At 36.7% G+C, this 14,742-nt stretch overlaps 1 long non-coding RNA gene across 2 annotated transcripts; it reads left to right on the forward strand.

Moving 5' to 3' along the window:
* Nucleotides 1-3,102: 3,102 nt before the first annotated feature.
* On the forward strand, nt 3,103-9,178 carry LOC127555485 (uncharacterized). 2 transcript variants are annotated; one of them, XR_007952232.1, is made up of 3 exons: nt 3,103-3,200; nt 6,296-6,398; nt 8,046-9,178. It is a non-coding gene; the product is annotated as an uncharacterized LOC127555485 (long non-coding RNA). The 2 variants fall into 2 exon arrangements; XR_007952226.1 differs by lacking the exon at nt 3,103-3,200 and adding an exon at nt 5,686-5,798.
* The last annotated feature ends 5,564 nt before the right edge of the window (nt 9,179-14,742 follow it).

Genomic DNA, 14,742 nt, shown 5'->3' on the forward strand with positions numbered 1-14,742 from the left:
AATGCACTTAAAAAAATCTGTTTTTTCAGAGCTATATTTCAATAAATCAAAAATGAAAGCTATACAGGATAAGAGCAAATTGTCCTAGCTTCTTTAAAAAAGTATTTTGTTTTTCCAAATACATGCAAAAATATGCTCTTTAAAAAACCAAACTACATGTAATAGAAGTTCATGGGTTAATAATCTTTTTTGTTCTTTGTTTACTAAATATTCATGTTTATTGATGATTAAGTTCATAATAAAAATTTTTATAAGAAAGAAAAGCCTTCTTTTTGGAAGTATCATTTTTAGGGATAGGGATAGGGCTGGGTCCTGTGATGTCACTGAGAAATAGAGTTTCCAGATGAAGAAAATTCCCCTATCAAGTGCAGCTTAGCACCTGCTCTGCAACTTTTAATTGTCACTATATTCAGAAAATCTCTAGTTCCTTCCCTTAAAATTCTTATAGAGGGGTTGATGAGGCTATATTATGAGGGATTCCATTTTTGATTTTTGTACAGAGTTTTGTCTGCAACATGTCATGATGAGTGTGTCTATTAAATAAACAAGAGGCCTGGGCTTTGGCACTCATGACTGTCTTTCTTCCAGAGATTTAAATATTAACTTCAATTGTCAGCTAATAAGAAAAAAAAATCAATAACTCTATAAACCAGAGTCCAGGCCCCAAAAAAGGGAATTTAGAACTCATAATGAAACTATCTCAAAACAACCTTTGTGCAAGACAAAAAGTGTATTGGGATATATGTGGCAGCCCTCTTTGTAGTGGCAAGAAACTGGAAATTGAATTGATGCTCATCAGTTGCAGAATGGCTGAATAAGTTATGGTATATGAATGTTATAGAACGTTATTGTTCTATAAGAAATAATCATTAGGATGATTTCAAAGAGGCCTGGAGAGATTTACATGAATTGATACTAAGTGAAATGAGCACAACTAGAAGATTGTTGTACACGGCAACAAGAAGATTATATGAAGATCAATTTTGATGGATGTGGCTCTTTACAGCAATGAGATGATTCAGACCAGTTCCAATGATCTTGTGATGAAGAGAGCCATCAACATCCAGAGAGAGGACTGAGGGAACTGAGTGTGGACAACAACACAGCATTTTCACTCTTTTGTTTTGTTTGCTTGCATTTTATTTTTTTCTCATTTTTTTCTTTTTTGATCTGATTTTCTAGTGTAGCAAGATAATTGTATGAATATGTATGCATATATTGGATTTAACAAATTTTTACCATGTTTAACATATATTAGGTTACTTGCCATCTAGGAAAGGAATGGGGGAAGGGGAGAAAAATTGGAACACAAGGTTTTGCAAGGATCAATGTTAAAAAATTATCCATGCATATGTTTTGAAAATAAAAAAATTAATTAAAAAAAATACACTGGGACTATGTAGTACATTCATCAATATCCTCCACTCTTGCCATAATCATATCTACAAAAAGCATTTAAAAATGCTTACAAATTAAAAACTTTAGAAAAAAATTAATTAGAAAATTTTAACATCAAAAAGTTTTTGTACAAACAAAACTAATGCAGACAAGATTAGAAGAGAAGCAATAAACTGGGAAAAGCTTTTTACGTCCAAAGAGCTGATAAAGGCATCATTTCTAAAATATACAGAGAATTGGCTCAAATTTATAATCGTTCAAGCCATTCTCCAATTGATAAATGGTAAAAGGATATGAACAGACAATTTTCAGATGAAGAAATCGAAGCTATTTGTAGCCACATGAAAAGTGTTCCAAATCACTATTGATCAGAGAAATGCAAATTAAGACAACTCTGAGATACCACTATACACCTGTCAGATTGGCTAAGATGACAGGAAAAGATAATGACAAATGTTGGAGGGGATGTAGGAAAACTGGGACACTGATACATTGTTGGGGGAACTGTGAATGCATCCAAGTCATTCTGGAGAGCAATTTGGAACTATGCTCAAAAAGTTATCAAACTGTGCATACTCTTTGATCCAGCAGTGTTTCTACTGGGCTTATACCCCAAAGAGATACTAAAGAAGGGAAAGGGACCTGTATGTCCAAACATGTTTGTAGCAGCTCTTTTTGTAGTGGCCAGAAACTGGAAACTGAATGGATGCCCATCAATTGGAGAATGGCTGGGTAAATTGTAGCATATGAATGTTATGGAATATTATTGCTCTGTAAGAAATGACCAGCAGGATGATTTCAGAGAGGATTAGAGAGACTCACATGAACTGATGTTAAGTGAAATGAGCAGAACCAGGAGATTGTTGTACATGGCAACGAGACTATACAATGATCAATTCTGATAGATGTGGCTGTCTTCAACAAAGAGATGATTTAAACCAGTTCCACTTGTGCAGTGATGACGAGAGCCATCTACACCCACAGAGAGGACTATGGGAACTGAGTGTGGAACACAACATAGCATTCTCACTCTCTCTGTTGTTATTTATTTGCGTTTTGTTTTCTTTCCCAGTTTTTCTTTTTCTTCCTTCTCGATCTGATTTTTCTTGTGCAGCAAGATAACTGTATAAATATGTATACATATATTGGACCTAACATGTGTTTCAACATATTTAACATGTATTGGACTACCTGCCAACTAGGGGGAAGGAGTTGGAGGAAGGAGGGGAAAATTTGGAACAAAAGATTATGTAAGGGTCAGTGTGAAAAAATTACCCATGCATATGCTTTATAAATAAAAAAGCTTTAATAATTAAAAAAAATAAATTTAAAAAGGAGAAAATTTTAACATCCAAATAGTCAGTCCACAGTCTATGCGACTATTTCTTTCAACTGTAAAATTTGGACAGGAAGATAATTAGATTTGCTCTGATTTGTCTCACTAGATTGTTGGGAGGACTTATTAAGATAATAAATGAGAAAGTGCTTTGGAAAATGTAAAGGCTTTATATATAAGTTGGACATTATTATGTCTTCTCCACTACTATTCCTCCTCACCCACCCTTGATTCCAGATCTTCCCATATCCCTCAAAGCTTTGTTCTTCTACCTAACTTGACATCAGATTTGGGGGTTCCTAGGTCATCCATTAAATGTTTTTTTTCCATTTTTCCTACACTTCCAGGTGTCCCTATGACATTGCACCCTGGGATAGCTGTTACCACTTGATATTTCTGCCCAAATTCAGCATGTCTATACTGTTCTTGGCTTGGCTGGGGACATACTGAAAGAGATGGTTTCTGGGTAAGAGACAAGTTATGGAAATTTTAATTTGTTTAATTTATATTCTTAATAGGCATTTGCATGTTATTGGTTGGTTACAGTATTTCCAGAAGGTTAATTTCATTTTTTAAAAAAATTGCTTCTCTATGGAAAAAAAGAACTCACTGATTCTAACTCTAGAAACCTCTAAAGTCCCTTCTAGCTCTAAATACAGATTGTCCCAGAAGCCCAGGGCAGGTACAACAGAGTTCTTGTAATTTACTTTGAGCATCTTCTTTTTAGGGATAAGGACCAGAAAGTTAATTTTAAAAAGTTGTGCTGGTAGTTCAGTGACAAGGTCAGGGTTTGAATTCAGATCCCTTGATTATGAATTTAGCATACACACACACACACACACATACATATATAATTGTTCTAAATTTTTTTTTATCTTAAATCCCCGGAATGCAACTAAGTTTGAGGCAGGGGTTTAACATCAGGGAATGTTCTTTAAGGTAAGAAGTGACAAAATTATATCATTGGAGAAGAGGGCAGCATCTGCTTCCTGTGAAGGCCAGGCAACACTGGAAGGAGGTCAGACTTGGAGAGCAAACCTGGCCTGGCCAAGCCTGTCGACTACAGGCTTGTCCCAGCTGCTCCATTCCTTGTGTTTGATTTGCCAATTGGCACGCAGATTTTCAACCAACATCCTTCTCCAGTGCCCACCTCCTTCCTGCCCCCAACACACACCCATTGGCACTGGGTTTTTTGAAAACTTCCTGTCCCCAAGCTGGAAACATGGAGAGAAGAACCACTTCATAGGTCAGAAAGGTGGTCAGTATTGTAGAAAGAAGTTCCCATCATGGTAACATTGCAAGTACCTAAAATAGCCATCACTCTGGAGGCCTTTTTTGGCAAACAAATTGAAGTGTTGAAAAAACTAGAATAATCTGCATGGTTCAGGAGATATATCCCCTTCCCCAGATCACTTAAACACTGCATTCTCTAGGAAGAGGCTTGCTAACAATATTCTTTTTTGGGGGGGAGAAAGGTAGGTTAGGTGCAGTGTTAGGGGACAGATATAGTAGATGGAATCTTATTAACGACAATCAGGACTTTGGTTCAAATACTAACTATGACACCAGCTGTCTGTGTTATTTTGAATAAATCACAACTTTCCTCAGCAACTCCATAGGATTTATCTTTATGTTAAAGATCATAGGCAAGAATTGAATTGCAAAGAATAGTATATATATATTCAGGCCAGTTCCAATGGTTTTATGATGGAGAGCGCTATCTGCACCCAAAGAGAGGATTGTGGGAACTGAGTGTGGATCACAACATAGACTTTGCGCTTTTTTATTGTTGTTGTTTGCTTGCATTTTGTTTTCTTTCTCATTTTTTGATCTGATTTTTCTTGTGCAGCATAATTGTGGAAATATGTATAAAACACCTGCACATATGCTATCTAGGGCAGGGGATAGAGGAAAGGGAGGGAAAAAAATTTGGAATGTAAGGCTTTGTAAGGGTGAATATTGAAAACTACCTATGCATATGTTTTGAAAATAAAAAGCTTTAAATAAAAAAAACTTTTAAAAATTAAATTAAACACACCTGGACAAATATTCAAATTATGACTATAAGGGTAGAGAAATTTTGTCCTAGGTAAACCCTAGAAATAAGACATAAAGAGTTAAATATTAGTGTTCCTCTTGGTCCAATGGACTGGCTCTGGGTAAGAACTGGGCTCAAATATTCCGTCTGATAGTTTTACTATATGACTTCAGCATAGAATTTTTCATCTCTTAAAATGATCAGGTTGTTTTCAATATAAGAATTTATTGTGGGGAAAAGCATTTGGAGTCTGGAAACTCCTATATCTGGGTGGGATCATGCCCTCCAATGGCTCAGGATGGTCACAGCTCAAGTGGAAAGTTAACAGTTGCCTGAAAACTGCATAGGGTATGACAAGAGATTGTGAGAAGAAAATACAGCTTATATGTTCAAGGACTTTAGAATCTCCTTGGGAAGACATGTGATACAGTTAATCAGTAACCCTGAGTAGTAAAGTCTGCTTATGTAAGTTCTGCAATAAATGGGATAAGACAGTTAAGTGTAAACTGAACTTTTACTGCTTTCTCTGGGCCTGGGATCTATAAATGAATGAATGAATAAAGCACTTAAGTGCTTACTCTGTGCTATACTTTGCTTCGAGAAGACAACTCAGATTTTTTTCCTTCTTCATAGATGGTTAAAAAATTTTGGAAGGGCTGTTCTTCCTATCAGTAATTAGCTGTTCTGCAGCCTCCTTAGTCATATTCATATTCGCCACATGATCACAAAAAATCCTCCATTTTATGTTACCTAGGGGGCAGCAACTTGGTTCCTAGAAGTAGACTTGGGGGTCATTCACTTCTTTCTCCAGCTGCACCTCAGAAAAGGCCTTTTTCCTTTTGATGGAGACTGCCAGTTTTTTGTTTGTTTGTTTGGGTTTTGGTTGTTTTTTGGGGGGGAGGGGGTGCTGCCAGGTAAAACAGAGTTGTGTAATCAGGGAGGGAGGTAGTTCAGTGGAGAGTGTTGGACCTGGAAAGACATGAATTGGAATCCTGCCTCAAGCACATACTGGCCATGTGGTTCTGGGTAAGTCATTGAGTCTTCCTTGGTTCCAGTTTCTTCATCTATAAAAGGGAAATAATAATAGCATCTATTTCACACAGTGGTTAGGAGGTTCAAATTAAATGAGATAATAAATAGAAAGTGTTTTTTAAATTTTAAAGTAGGACCACTTGGTGTCACAATGGATATGGAGCTTGGAGCTAGGAAGATGTGAGTTCAGATTTGGCCTTAGACATTTAATAGTTGTGTGATCCTGGGCAAGTCACATAATCCTGTTTACCTCGGAAACAGTTTCCTCATCAGAAAATGAGCCGCAGAAGGAAATGACAAATCCTTCCAGTGTCTTTGCCAAAAAGACCCCACATGGGTTCAGGAAGGGTTAGAGATGACTGAACAGCGAGATTTTAACGTGTTAAATCAATGCCAGATATTATGATTGGGAGTCTGGAAACTAAAGTGTCCTACAGAGCAAGTAGCTACCCTCAAGGTTCCAGACTCCAGTTCTTCTAATCTTTCCTTAGGAAAAAGGCAGCTGTGTACACCCAGGACCCGGACACAGAGGGACCACCAGACTGATGTTTCCTGTTTAGAACAAGTACCCAGGCAGAACAAGAACAGCCACAGGTATTGTATGTACCTCTCGGGTCAAGATGAACTAACAAAAGTGGGGTGTGTGTGTGTGTGTGTGTGTGTGTGTGTGTGTGTGTGTTAAGAGAGAGATAACAGAGACAGAGAAACAGAGAGAGAGAGCAGAGACAGAGAAAGACAGAGACACAGAGAGACACACAGAGAGACAGAGAGACAAAGAGACAGACAGAGACAGAAACAGACAGGGAGACAGAGAGAGAAAGAGAAAGAGAGACAGAGACAGAGAGAGAAGAAGGAGGAGGAGGAGCAAGAAGAGGAGAGGGAAGAGAGTTTGCCTAGTAGACTGGCAGATTCCAGCAGTGGCCCTTTGGCACAGCTGACCCTCTCTGCAATCCTACATTCACTTTCCAACAGGAAAGCCAGCGCCACCCTCCCTGCTCGCCCCATGGTACAGAGACACTGACGGAAGGAAGAAAATGTGCCACAGGTCAAATGCCTTCCACTGGCAGAAGTCAGCAGCTTGGCTCTGCCCCAAGCCTTTCCCCACTCTCCCCTCCCCCAGCTGTTTGTTTTAGATAAACCCTGGGCCTTTATCCCCATACAATGGGCATTTATTGACATTATCTTTTAATTAGGAGTTGGGGAGGTTCAGCGTGCCGCCTTGTCCCTGTGCCAGGCAACCAGGGAGAGAGTGAAGGGTTTGTTAGTGTTTCCATTATTAATCCCATTTTCAGGAGGATTTGAATTGGCTGGAAATGGAGCCTTGCTCTGCGCTGGGACTTGGCACTGGGTCTCACTTTGAGAGATCAGGCCGTTTCTGTTGTTTTTTTCCTAGAGGAAAGGAAAATACAAGACAGCAACTCACGACTGCACAACACAACACGGTTAGTTGGGACTGAGGTGGTAAATGGCTGAAAGCACTTTCCAGACTCAAAATTCTTCAGCGGGTCAGAGGAGAAGAAATTAAAATTTTAAATTGCACAAGTTATTGCACAGAGAGGCAGTGGGGCTCAGTCAGTCCTGTATTCAAGTTCTGTTTTTGATATTGCTTTAGTGACTGGGCAAATAATCTCACAGTGCTCTGGGTAAATCTTTAGGACTGTGAGTTCCAGAGAAGATATCACCCTGCATCAGTTGAAGAGATATCTTCTTGTGGGACCTTATGTCAGTAAAGTCAAGTCTAGTGTCTGTCCATCCATCCATCCTTCTATCTATCTTTATCAATAATCCATCTGTCTATTCACCTATCTATCTATTTATTCATCTACCTACCTACCTATCTATATCTATCTATAAAAATCCATCCATCTATCTATCTATCTATATCAAAAATCCATTCATTCATCTATCTGTCTATCTTTGTTATTGTTATTGTTGTTGTAGCATCAGTTAATTGGGTTTGACTCTTCCTGATCCCATTTGGGATTTTCTTGGCAAAGATACTGAATAGTTTGCCATTTCCTTCTTCAATCTAAGTATCTACATGCTTATTTTTACTTTGTGTGTGTGTTGGGGGTACATATTTAGATAGATCGATAGATAGATTTACCTATCATCTATCTATCTATCTATGCACATAGATTATAAGTTTTTTAAACAAATTCTGATTGGTAGAATGGTGGAGGGAATTAGGAACATATACTTGTCAGATAATTAACCTGCACAATGAAATTTACTTTGCAGTTCTCCTCCTGTTTTCATACTCAGGAAAAAGTATTGCAGCCATCTTGCATCTCATACTGAGGTCCAATGGATGACATGAATCTTAGAGAAAGTGACACAATCAAAGAACAGGAGAAAGGAACCACCTGACTTTTCCATTAAAATGCAAACTCCTTAAATTGTTATACAAGATCTTCTATGAACTGGGTCCAGCCCACCTTTCCAGCATTGTCTCTTCTCTCTTTACATGTACAGCTAAAACATATTTCTATATCAATCATGTTGTGAAAGAGAAATCAGAACCAAAAGAGGAAAATTACAAGGAAAAATAAAAGCAGGAACAAAGTGAAAATAGGATGCTTCTGATGAATATAGAAATATGGTTAGAAGAACTGCATATGTTTAACCTATATTAGATTGTTTTGTGTCTTGAGGAGGCAGAGGAAAGAGGGAAAAAAATGGGGAACACAAGATTTTGCAAAGGTGAATGTTGAAAACTATCTTTGCATGTGTTCAGAAAAATAAAATGCTATTAAAAAAAAGAAAATAGAAAGCTTTGATCTACATTCAGTCTCCATAATTCTTTCTCTGAATGAGGATGGCATTTTCTAAGCCAAGTCTGTTGGAACTATCTTGGATTACTATGTGGCTGAGAAGAGCCAAGTTTGTCATCATTGATTATCACACAATCTTGCTGTTACTGTGTACAATGTTCTCTGGTTCTGTTCTCCTCACTCAACATCAATTCATGTAAGTCTTTCCAGGTTTTTCTAAAATCAGGATGTTCATCATTTTTTATAGAACAATAATATTCTATTACTTTCATATATGATAACTTATTCAGCCATTCCCAATGGATGGGCATTTGTCCATTTCCCAATTTTTTGTCACCACAAAAAGAGCTGCTTTTGCACATTTGGGTTCTTTCTCCTCTTTTACAGTCTCCTTGGGATACAGAATCAGTAGTGAGTGACACTGCTCATCAAAAGGAATTCATATTTCCTTTCGGTGTGGTTCCAAATCAGCATTGACTTTTCTCACAATTTTAATATATCAAATATTTCAGCTAAATTTGAGCATTAGAGGGTGACAGCACTCCTCTTACTTTTCCCACTTTTGCTCCCACTTATGCTGACTGAAAAAACAAAACTAAACTAAACTGATGAACTTTATCAATGTCTCTTGTTTTTTATATCATGATTATTTTGGATTATATGGTAGCTACTTTTGACATTATATACCACATTTTGTCCTTATAGATACTACCTCTTCTTTACCAGAGGAGAAAGATATGTTTATTTGCGTTTTCCCTCTAATTTTAAAAATAATAACAATTTATTATTTATTTGTCTTTAATACTTTGTCCCAGATCAATTTTGGAGAGAGAAGCATAATCCAGACAAAGTATAATAGTAAGGACTTGATAATAATAAAAAAAATATAGGGCTTGAGTCAAGAAGACTTGAATTTGAATCCTACCTTAGATACTTAACTGTGTGAGACTTTGTGAGACCTCTCTCAGTCTGTAAAATGGGAATAATAATACCTTCATCACTGAATTGCTGTGAAGCTCAAATGAGAAAAATTATGCCTGTTAAAGACACAGATCTGTGAAAACTATAATGGTTGAATAATACTTGCTACAAAAGAGACACTAAATAAATGTTTATTATATTTTATTGGTATATAGCATGCTCATAAATGCTTGTTAGCTTGACATATTTAAAAGTGCTTTGCAAACCTTCAACCATTATACAAAGGCTATTATTGTTATTATTTGTATAACCTCAACAAGGTTGAAAAATTATAAGGCCTGTTCCTTGCATTTGAAAACTGTACCTGAGATATACTGCTACCCACCAGGAAGTGGGAGTTTTCACTGTAGCATACATAACATAGCATCATAAAGTGAGTATATCTATATAGTGGAGGCAGCAGAATTTTCTGGCATTAAATTATTTGCTGTTATTATTACTTTATTGTTTCAATTGATCTGTGAGCTCATAAATTTCAGAGTTGGAAGTCAACTCATCCTGTTTTTACCTATTTGTACTCCTTTTGTGACATTCCCATGTCATCATCCCTTCTCCTGAAGATCTCATTTGAAAGTTTGATGAGTATATTATCTAGGCCAGTGGTTCTCAAAGTATGGTCTAGAGAATCCTGAGGATCTCTGAAACCCTTTTAGAGGATCTACAAATTCAAAAATACTTTTTATTTCCAATATGGTAAATGTCTATAAATATAATCCAGATAAACAAAAACTCTTTGGAGAGATCCGCAATAATTTTTAATAGGATAAAGATACTGAAAACAAAAGTTTGAGAACCACTGATCTAGGCCATTGTCCAAGTCATTGGTAATAATGTTAACCATCACAGCACCAAACACAGACCCATCCCTTAGACTTTTTCCAAGCTGATTTGAAACATTAATGAGTTTACTTTGGGTGCTGCCATTCAACCAGCTATAAATCTACCAGCCCATATTATTATCTAAATTTCACCTCTCCATCCTGTGAAATGCTTTGTTAAAATCTCAATAAACTATAACATTTACTTGATCTAGTTATCATGTCAAAAAAGGGAAATTAGCTCAGTCAGATATATGCTGTTTTTGATGAAGCCATGAACATTTTTTGTGATCCACTGCTTTCTTTTCTAGATATTTCAACCATCTTTTAAAAACATTGTGTAATGGTAGAGGATTCTGATTGATCCCCAGGTAGTTCACCCCTTCACTTCAAATAATGATCCTATCTTTCTCTGATTTTACTGTTTTTACCATTATATTCCTCTTTTTTAGTTTGTCCTTGCTAAACTCAGTTTCATTGTGAGCCTTAGTGTTCCTGAGTGGATAGCGACCTTGCAGGACAATATCATGCTTTTTCTTTCATTCTTCATTACCTGTCCTTTCTTCTTTGTTCTATACTTATCTTTTGAAATTCTACGTCAATTGATGCATTTCCCTGAGCATCAGTCTTGTTAGACAATTTCTTCTTTTCCTTTTCAATGGAATTGTTTTTCTTTGTTTTTTAGAATTTAATCTTGAAAACTCATTCCTACTTGGGCTGATTTCTACAGTAGAATTTCAGTGGGATGAATCCTGCCTATCTTTTCTCTGAACCTTTTGAAATTTGTTCTCCCCAAACCAATTCACCCTCAAGTCCTCATTTCTATCTCAGTGATCAGTTCTTTCTTGATGAAAATCAGATCCAGAATAAATTTTCTTCTTGTTGGCTCCTCTATCCTTTGAAATGAAAAATTGTCATAGAGGCAAATCAAGAAATTATTAGTTATTCTGTTTTAGAAAGAGAAAGAATTCTAGTACATATCTTGTTAATTAAAATTCCCCCATCATTTCTACCTCATTCCTCTATATGAGGCTTATGACCTGTTCCTCAAATTCTTCATTTATTTCTTCTTTTTGTTTTGATGGAATATAGTACATTCCAATTACAACATTGCTTTTGTTTTTTGCCTTCACTGATTATACAAATGTTCTCTGTCATGCTTTCCTTATCTGGTTCATAGATTTCCTCACATGAGTATATCTTCTTAATATAACATGCTATTCCATTCCAACCCTTTTTATCCATCCTGTTCCTTTTGGATGAAGTGTTTCTGGCTATTTGACTGTGAGTTATGAAATCTGAAGAATTAAAGATTAACATGTAACAGAGTTGCAACAAAGAGGTGCATGATAGATGTGGAGCAGGCTGTTACATATAGCCAATGAGCAACCTGAAAGGACAAAAGTAGATGTCATCTGGGTAACTTTGCAATTTTAGAAAACAAGAGAAAGGTCTCCAGTACACTGAGTGTAATTGCTATAGTGAATTTAATGGAGAACATGGAAGAGAAATACACAGGAGGGACAGGTATGGCTGCATTGTTAAAGGAAACACCCAGATTGATTAGATCACAGATATATTTGAGAATACTTTTCTAGAGTCATAATCCAGTTATGAGTCTCTTCTAAATGAAAATGCCAGCTATGGAAGAAGAACCCAGCCTTTCTTCTTCAGGACATTTTCAGCTTTGACACACCTTAGAGAGTGTGTCTCACTTCCAGGATCCTTAGCCAGCCAATGACTAAGAGACTTCTAATTCCCTCTTTTTTCCCCCCCCTCAGAGAACTTCTTCATATGTCAAGAAATGGTAACTGTTCATAGACAATGTTTAAAATCTTGACAGTTCATTGCTTCTGTTATCTGGCCATTGTCTTCTATAACTTCATCTATAACTGGATTAGAGAAAATCAATTGATCATTAATGTCTTGATCAAATGCTTTCTTCTCCCAATTACATTTAGATTTTGTGTTCTGTGAATTCCTGAGTATCTCTGCTATAATTCTTTTCCCTACATTTTAGCTATTCTTTAGCTTCTAGCTGGATAGCAATGTGTAGGCTGTTTTTTCTTTCCTCTTCCTTTTCAGTTTAAAGCCCTTTGAAGAGTCCAGGAAAATTCATTTTTATGTTTTGAGAATTGTACAGAAATTTCATGATATAGATCTTAAACTAACCACATCTTTTTATCCTATGATATGCTTGTCTTATCTTCCTACAAATCTATTACTGGGGGGCTTATCTGTCATGTTATTGAGCTTGCTGTAGTTCTTTTAACATTTTATGGGGACCAATGTATCATTTAGACTGTTCATCTGTTACTCTTCACTCTTGCTACATGACTTTCTATTTGACCACATTTCTTTTAATCAAACACACTTTAGATAGTATCTTTATGTGGCTTCTTGGATATATCATTGATAATATGCCATCATACCCTTCTTATCTTTTTCCATTTCTTTGACCCACAGGTCACCTACAATTTTAATACTTTGGAAGATGTGGTATTCTCTGATTCAATAATATATATCATCAACTGAAGAATAAATTATGGTTCAATCATTTTTTTTCAATTGTGCCCAACTCTTTATGACCCCATTTGGGGCTTTCTTGGCAAAGATACTGGAGTGCTTTGCTATTTCCTTCTCCAATTCATTTTTAAGGTAACTGAAGCAAGAAGCATTTAGTGAGTTGTCCAGGATCACATAGTTAGTGTCTGAGGCCAGATTGGAACTCCGGAGAATAACTTTTCCTGACTCCAGGTCTAGTATCTCTCCCCTGTGCTACCTAGCTGCTCTAAAAATAAATATTCATAAAGACAGATTTTTGTTTCAAGGAGCAACTTGATATCCCTGAAAACTCTACATAATTTCCCAAATATAATTTAGCCTGCTTTCTACTTCCCATTCCATCTTTTACCCTTAATTTACTCTGTATATATCTTCTGTTTTCATAGTCATTTGTATATTTCTCCTCCATTAGAATGGGAGCTCTTAGAGTGCATGGTTAGGTGGAATACTTTGGAATAATTCTAAATCTCATTTAGAAGGCTCTGCAGTATTCTGGCCTTGATGCAATTAACCCAACATTGAACAGGCAAACAAAAGCACCTTTTTTTTCCATTAATATGTTACCAAACTTCACTGAAGGAAGCCATACATCCATGTTTCCCAGGTCCATCACAAATGTATGTTAGCTCAACCCAACTGCTTTCCTGTTACACCACAGCAATCCCATTCTTCACTGATTAATTCTCCATCATACCTATTGGAAGTCATCATTCTAATTCTCTTCCTCAAGTTTCTTCACCTCCTACTTTACTAGAAAATTTAGTTCATTTGACTTGCGTTCCTTCTCCTTGCTTAGAAGAGATAAATTTTGATGTCATTCCTCTTTATACCCCTGATGACTTAGTCCTTTAGCCCTAGCCCACAGACCAGGAAAATGTGGGTTCTGGTCCTGCCTTTTATGCATATAGACTTGGGAAAGTCTTTTATCGTCTCAGCACTTTAGGCCAAATGAATCAAACTCAAAAAGAAAGGGATCCCTGAACCCTCATATTAATTTAGAAAAATCTTTATACTAAATTACCATTATTTAGGTAGTATTGTGGGACAGCTAGATGGGGCAGTAGATGGAGCATCAAGCCTGGAGTCAGGAAGATCTGAATTCAGACATTTACTAGCTATGTGACCTTTGGCAAGTCACTTTACCCCTTTCTGCCTCAATTTTTCATCTGCAAAATGGGGGCATGCTGGTAAAGGGAATGACAAAGCATTCTAGGATTTCTGTCAAGAAAACCCCATGGATAAGTCCATGGGATCACAAAGCACCAAACATGACCAACAAACAAAATGTATTTGTATTTATTTTGTTAAATGTTTTTCAATTATATTTTTATCTAGTTCAGACTACTTGCAGTATCACCATCACTGTCCTGAGTTTGACACTTCTGCCCTAGGGAACTTTTCTAAGCCTTTAAGTGAAAGAGAGGGGCTGACTTGCATGGACAGTTACCTTTCCTGAGTCTTCCACTATCCCCATGGAATCAGTTTATCTCTTCCCATGAGAATGACTAAATTCTTCTCCCCAAATTCAAAGGCTGCTAAGTTACGACTCTCTACACTCCTGTTAATACAAGCTTGCCTTTTAAAAAGTGCAGACACACACGTACAATAATCCCAAAGCTGGATATTGCTGACTCATACTAGGCTACAGAGCCAGAAATTCCTCTAGAGAGCATTTTTTTAAAAACCATTAAAAAAATTGTTGTTTTGGAATTCGGCCCTGAATTGTTATGTGTGATTAGGGACATATGAGTACAAGAAGAAAGGGCAAGTGCCATTTCAAATTTCTTGGAAGACAGGCCC

This window comes from Antechinus flavipes, chromosome 1, assembly GCF_016432865.1.
Source record: "Antechinus flavipes isolate AdamAnt ecotype Samford, QLD, Australia chromosome 1, AdamAnt_v2, whole genome shotgun sequence".
Lineage (NCBI taxonomy): Eukaryota > Metazoa > Chordata > Mammalia > Dasyuromorphia > Dasyuridae > Antechinus > Antechinus flavipes.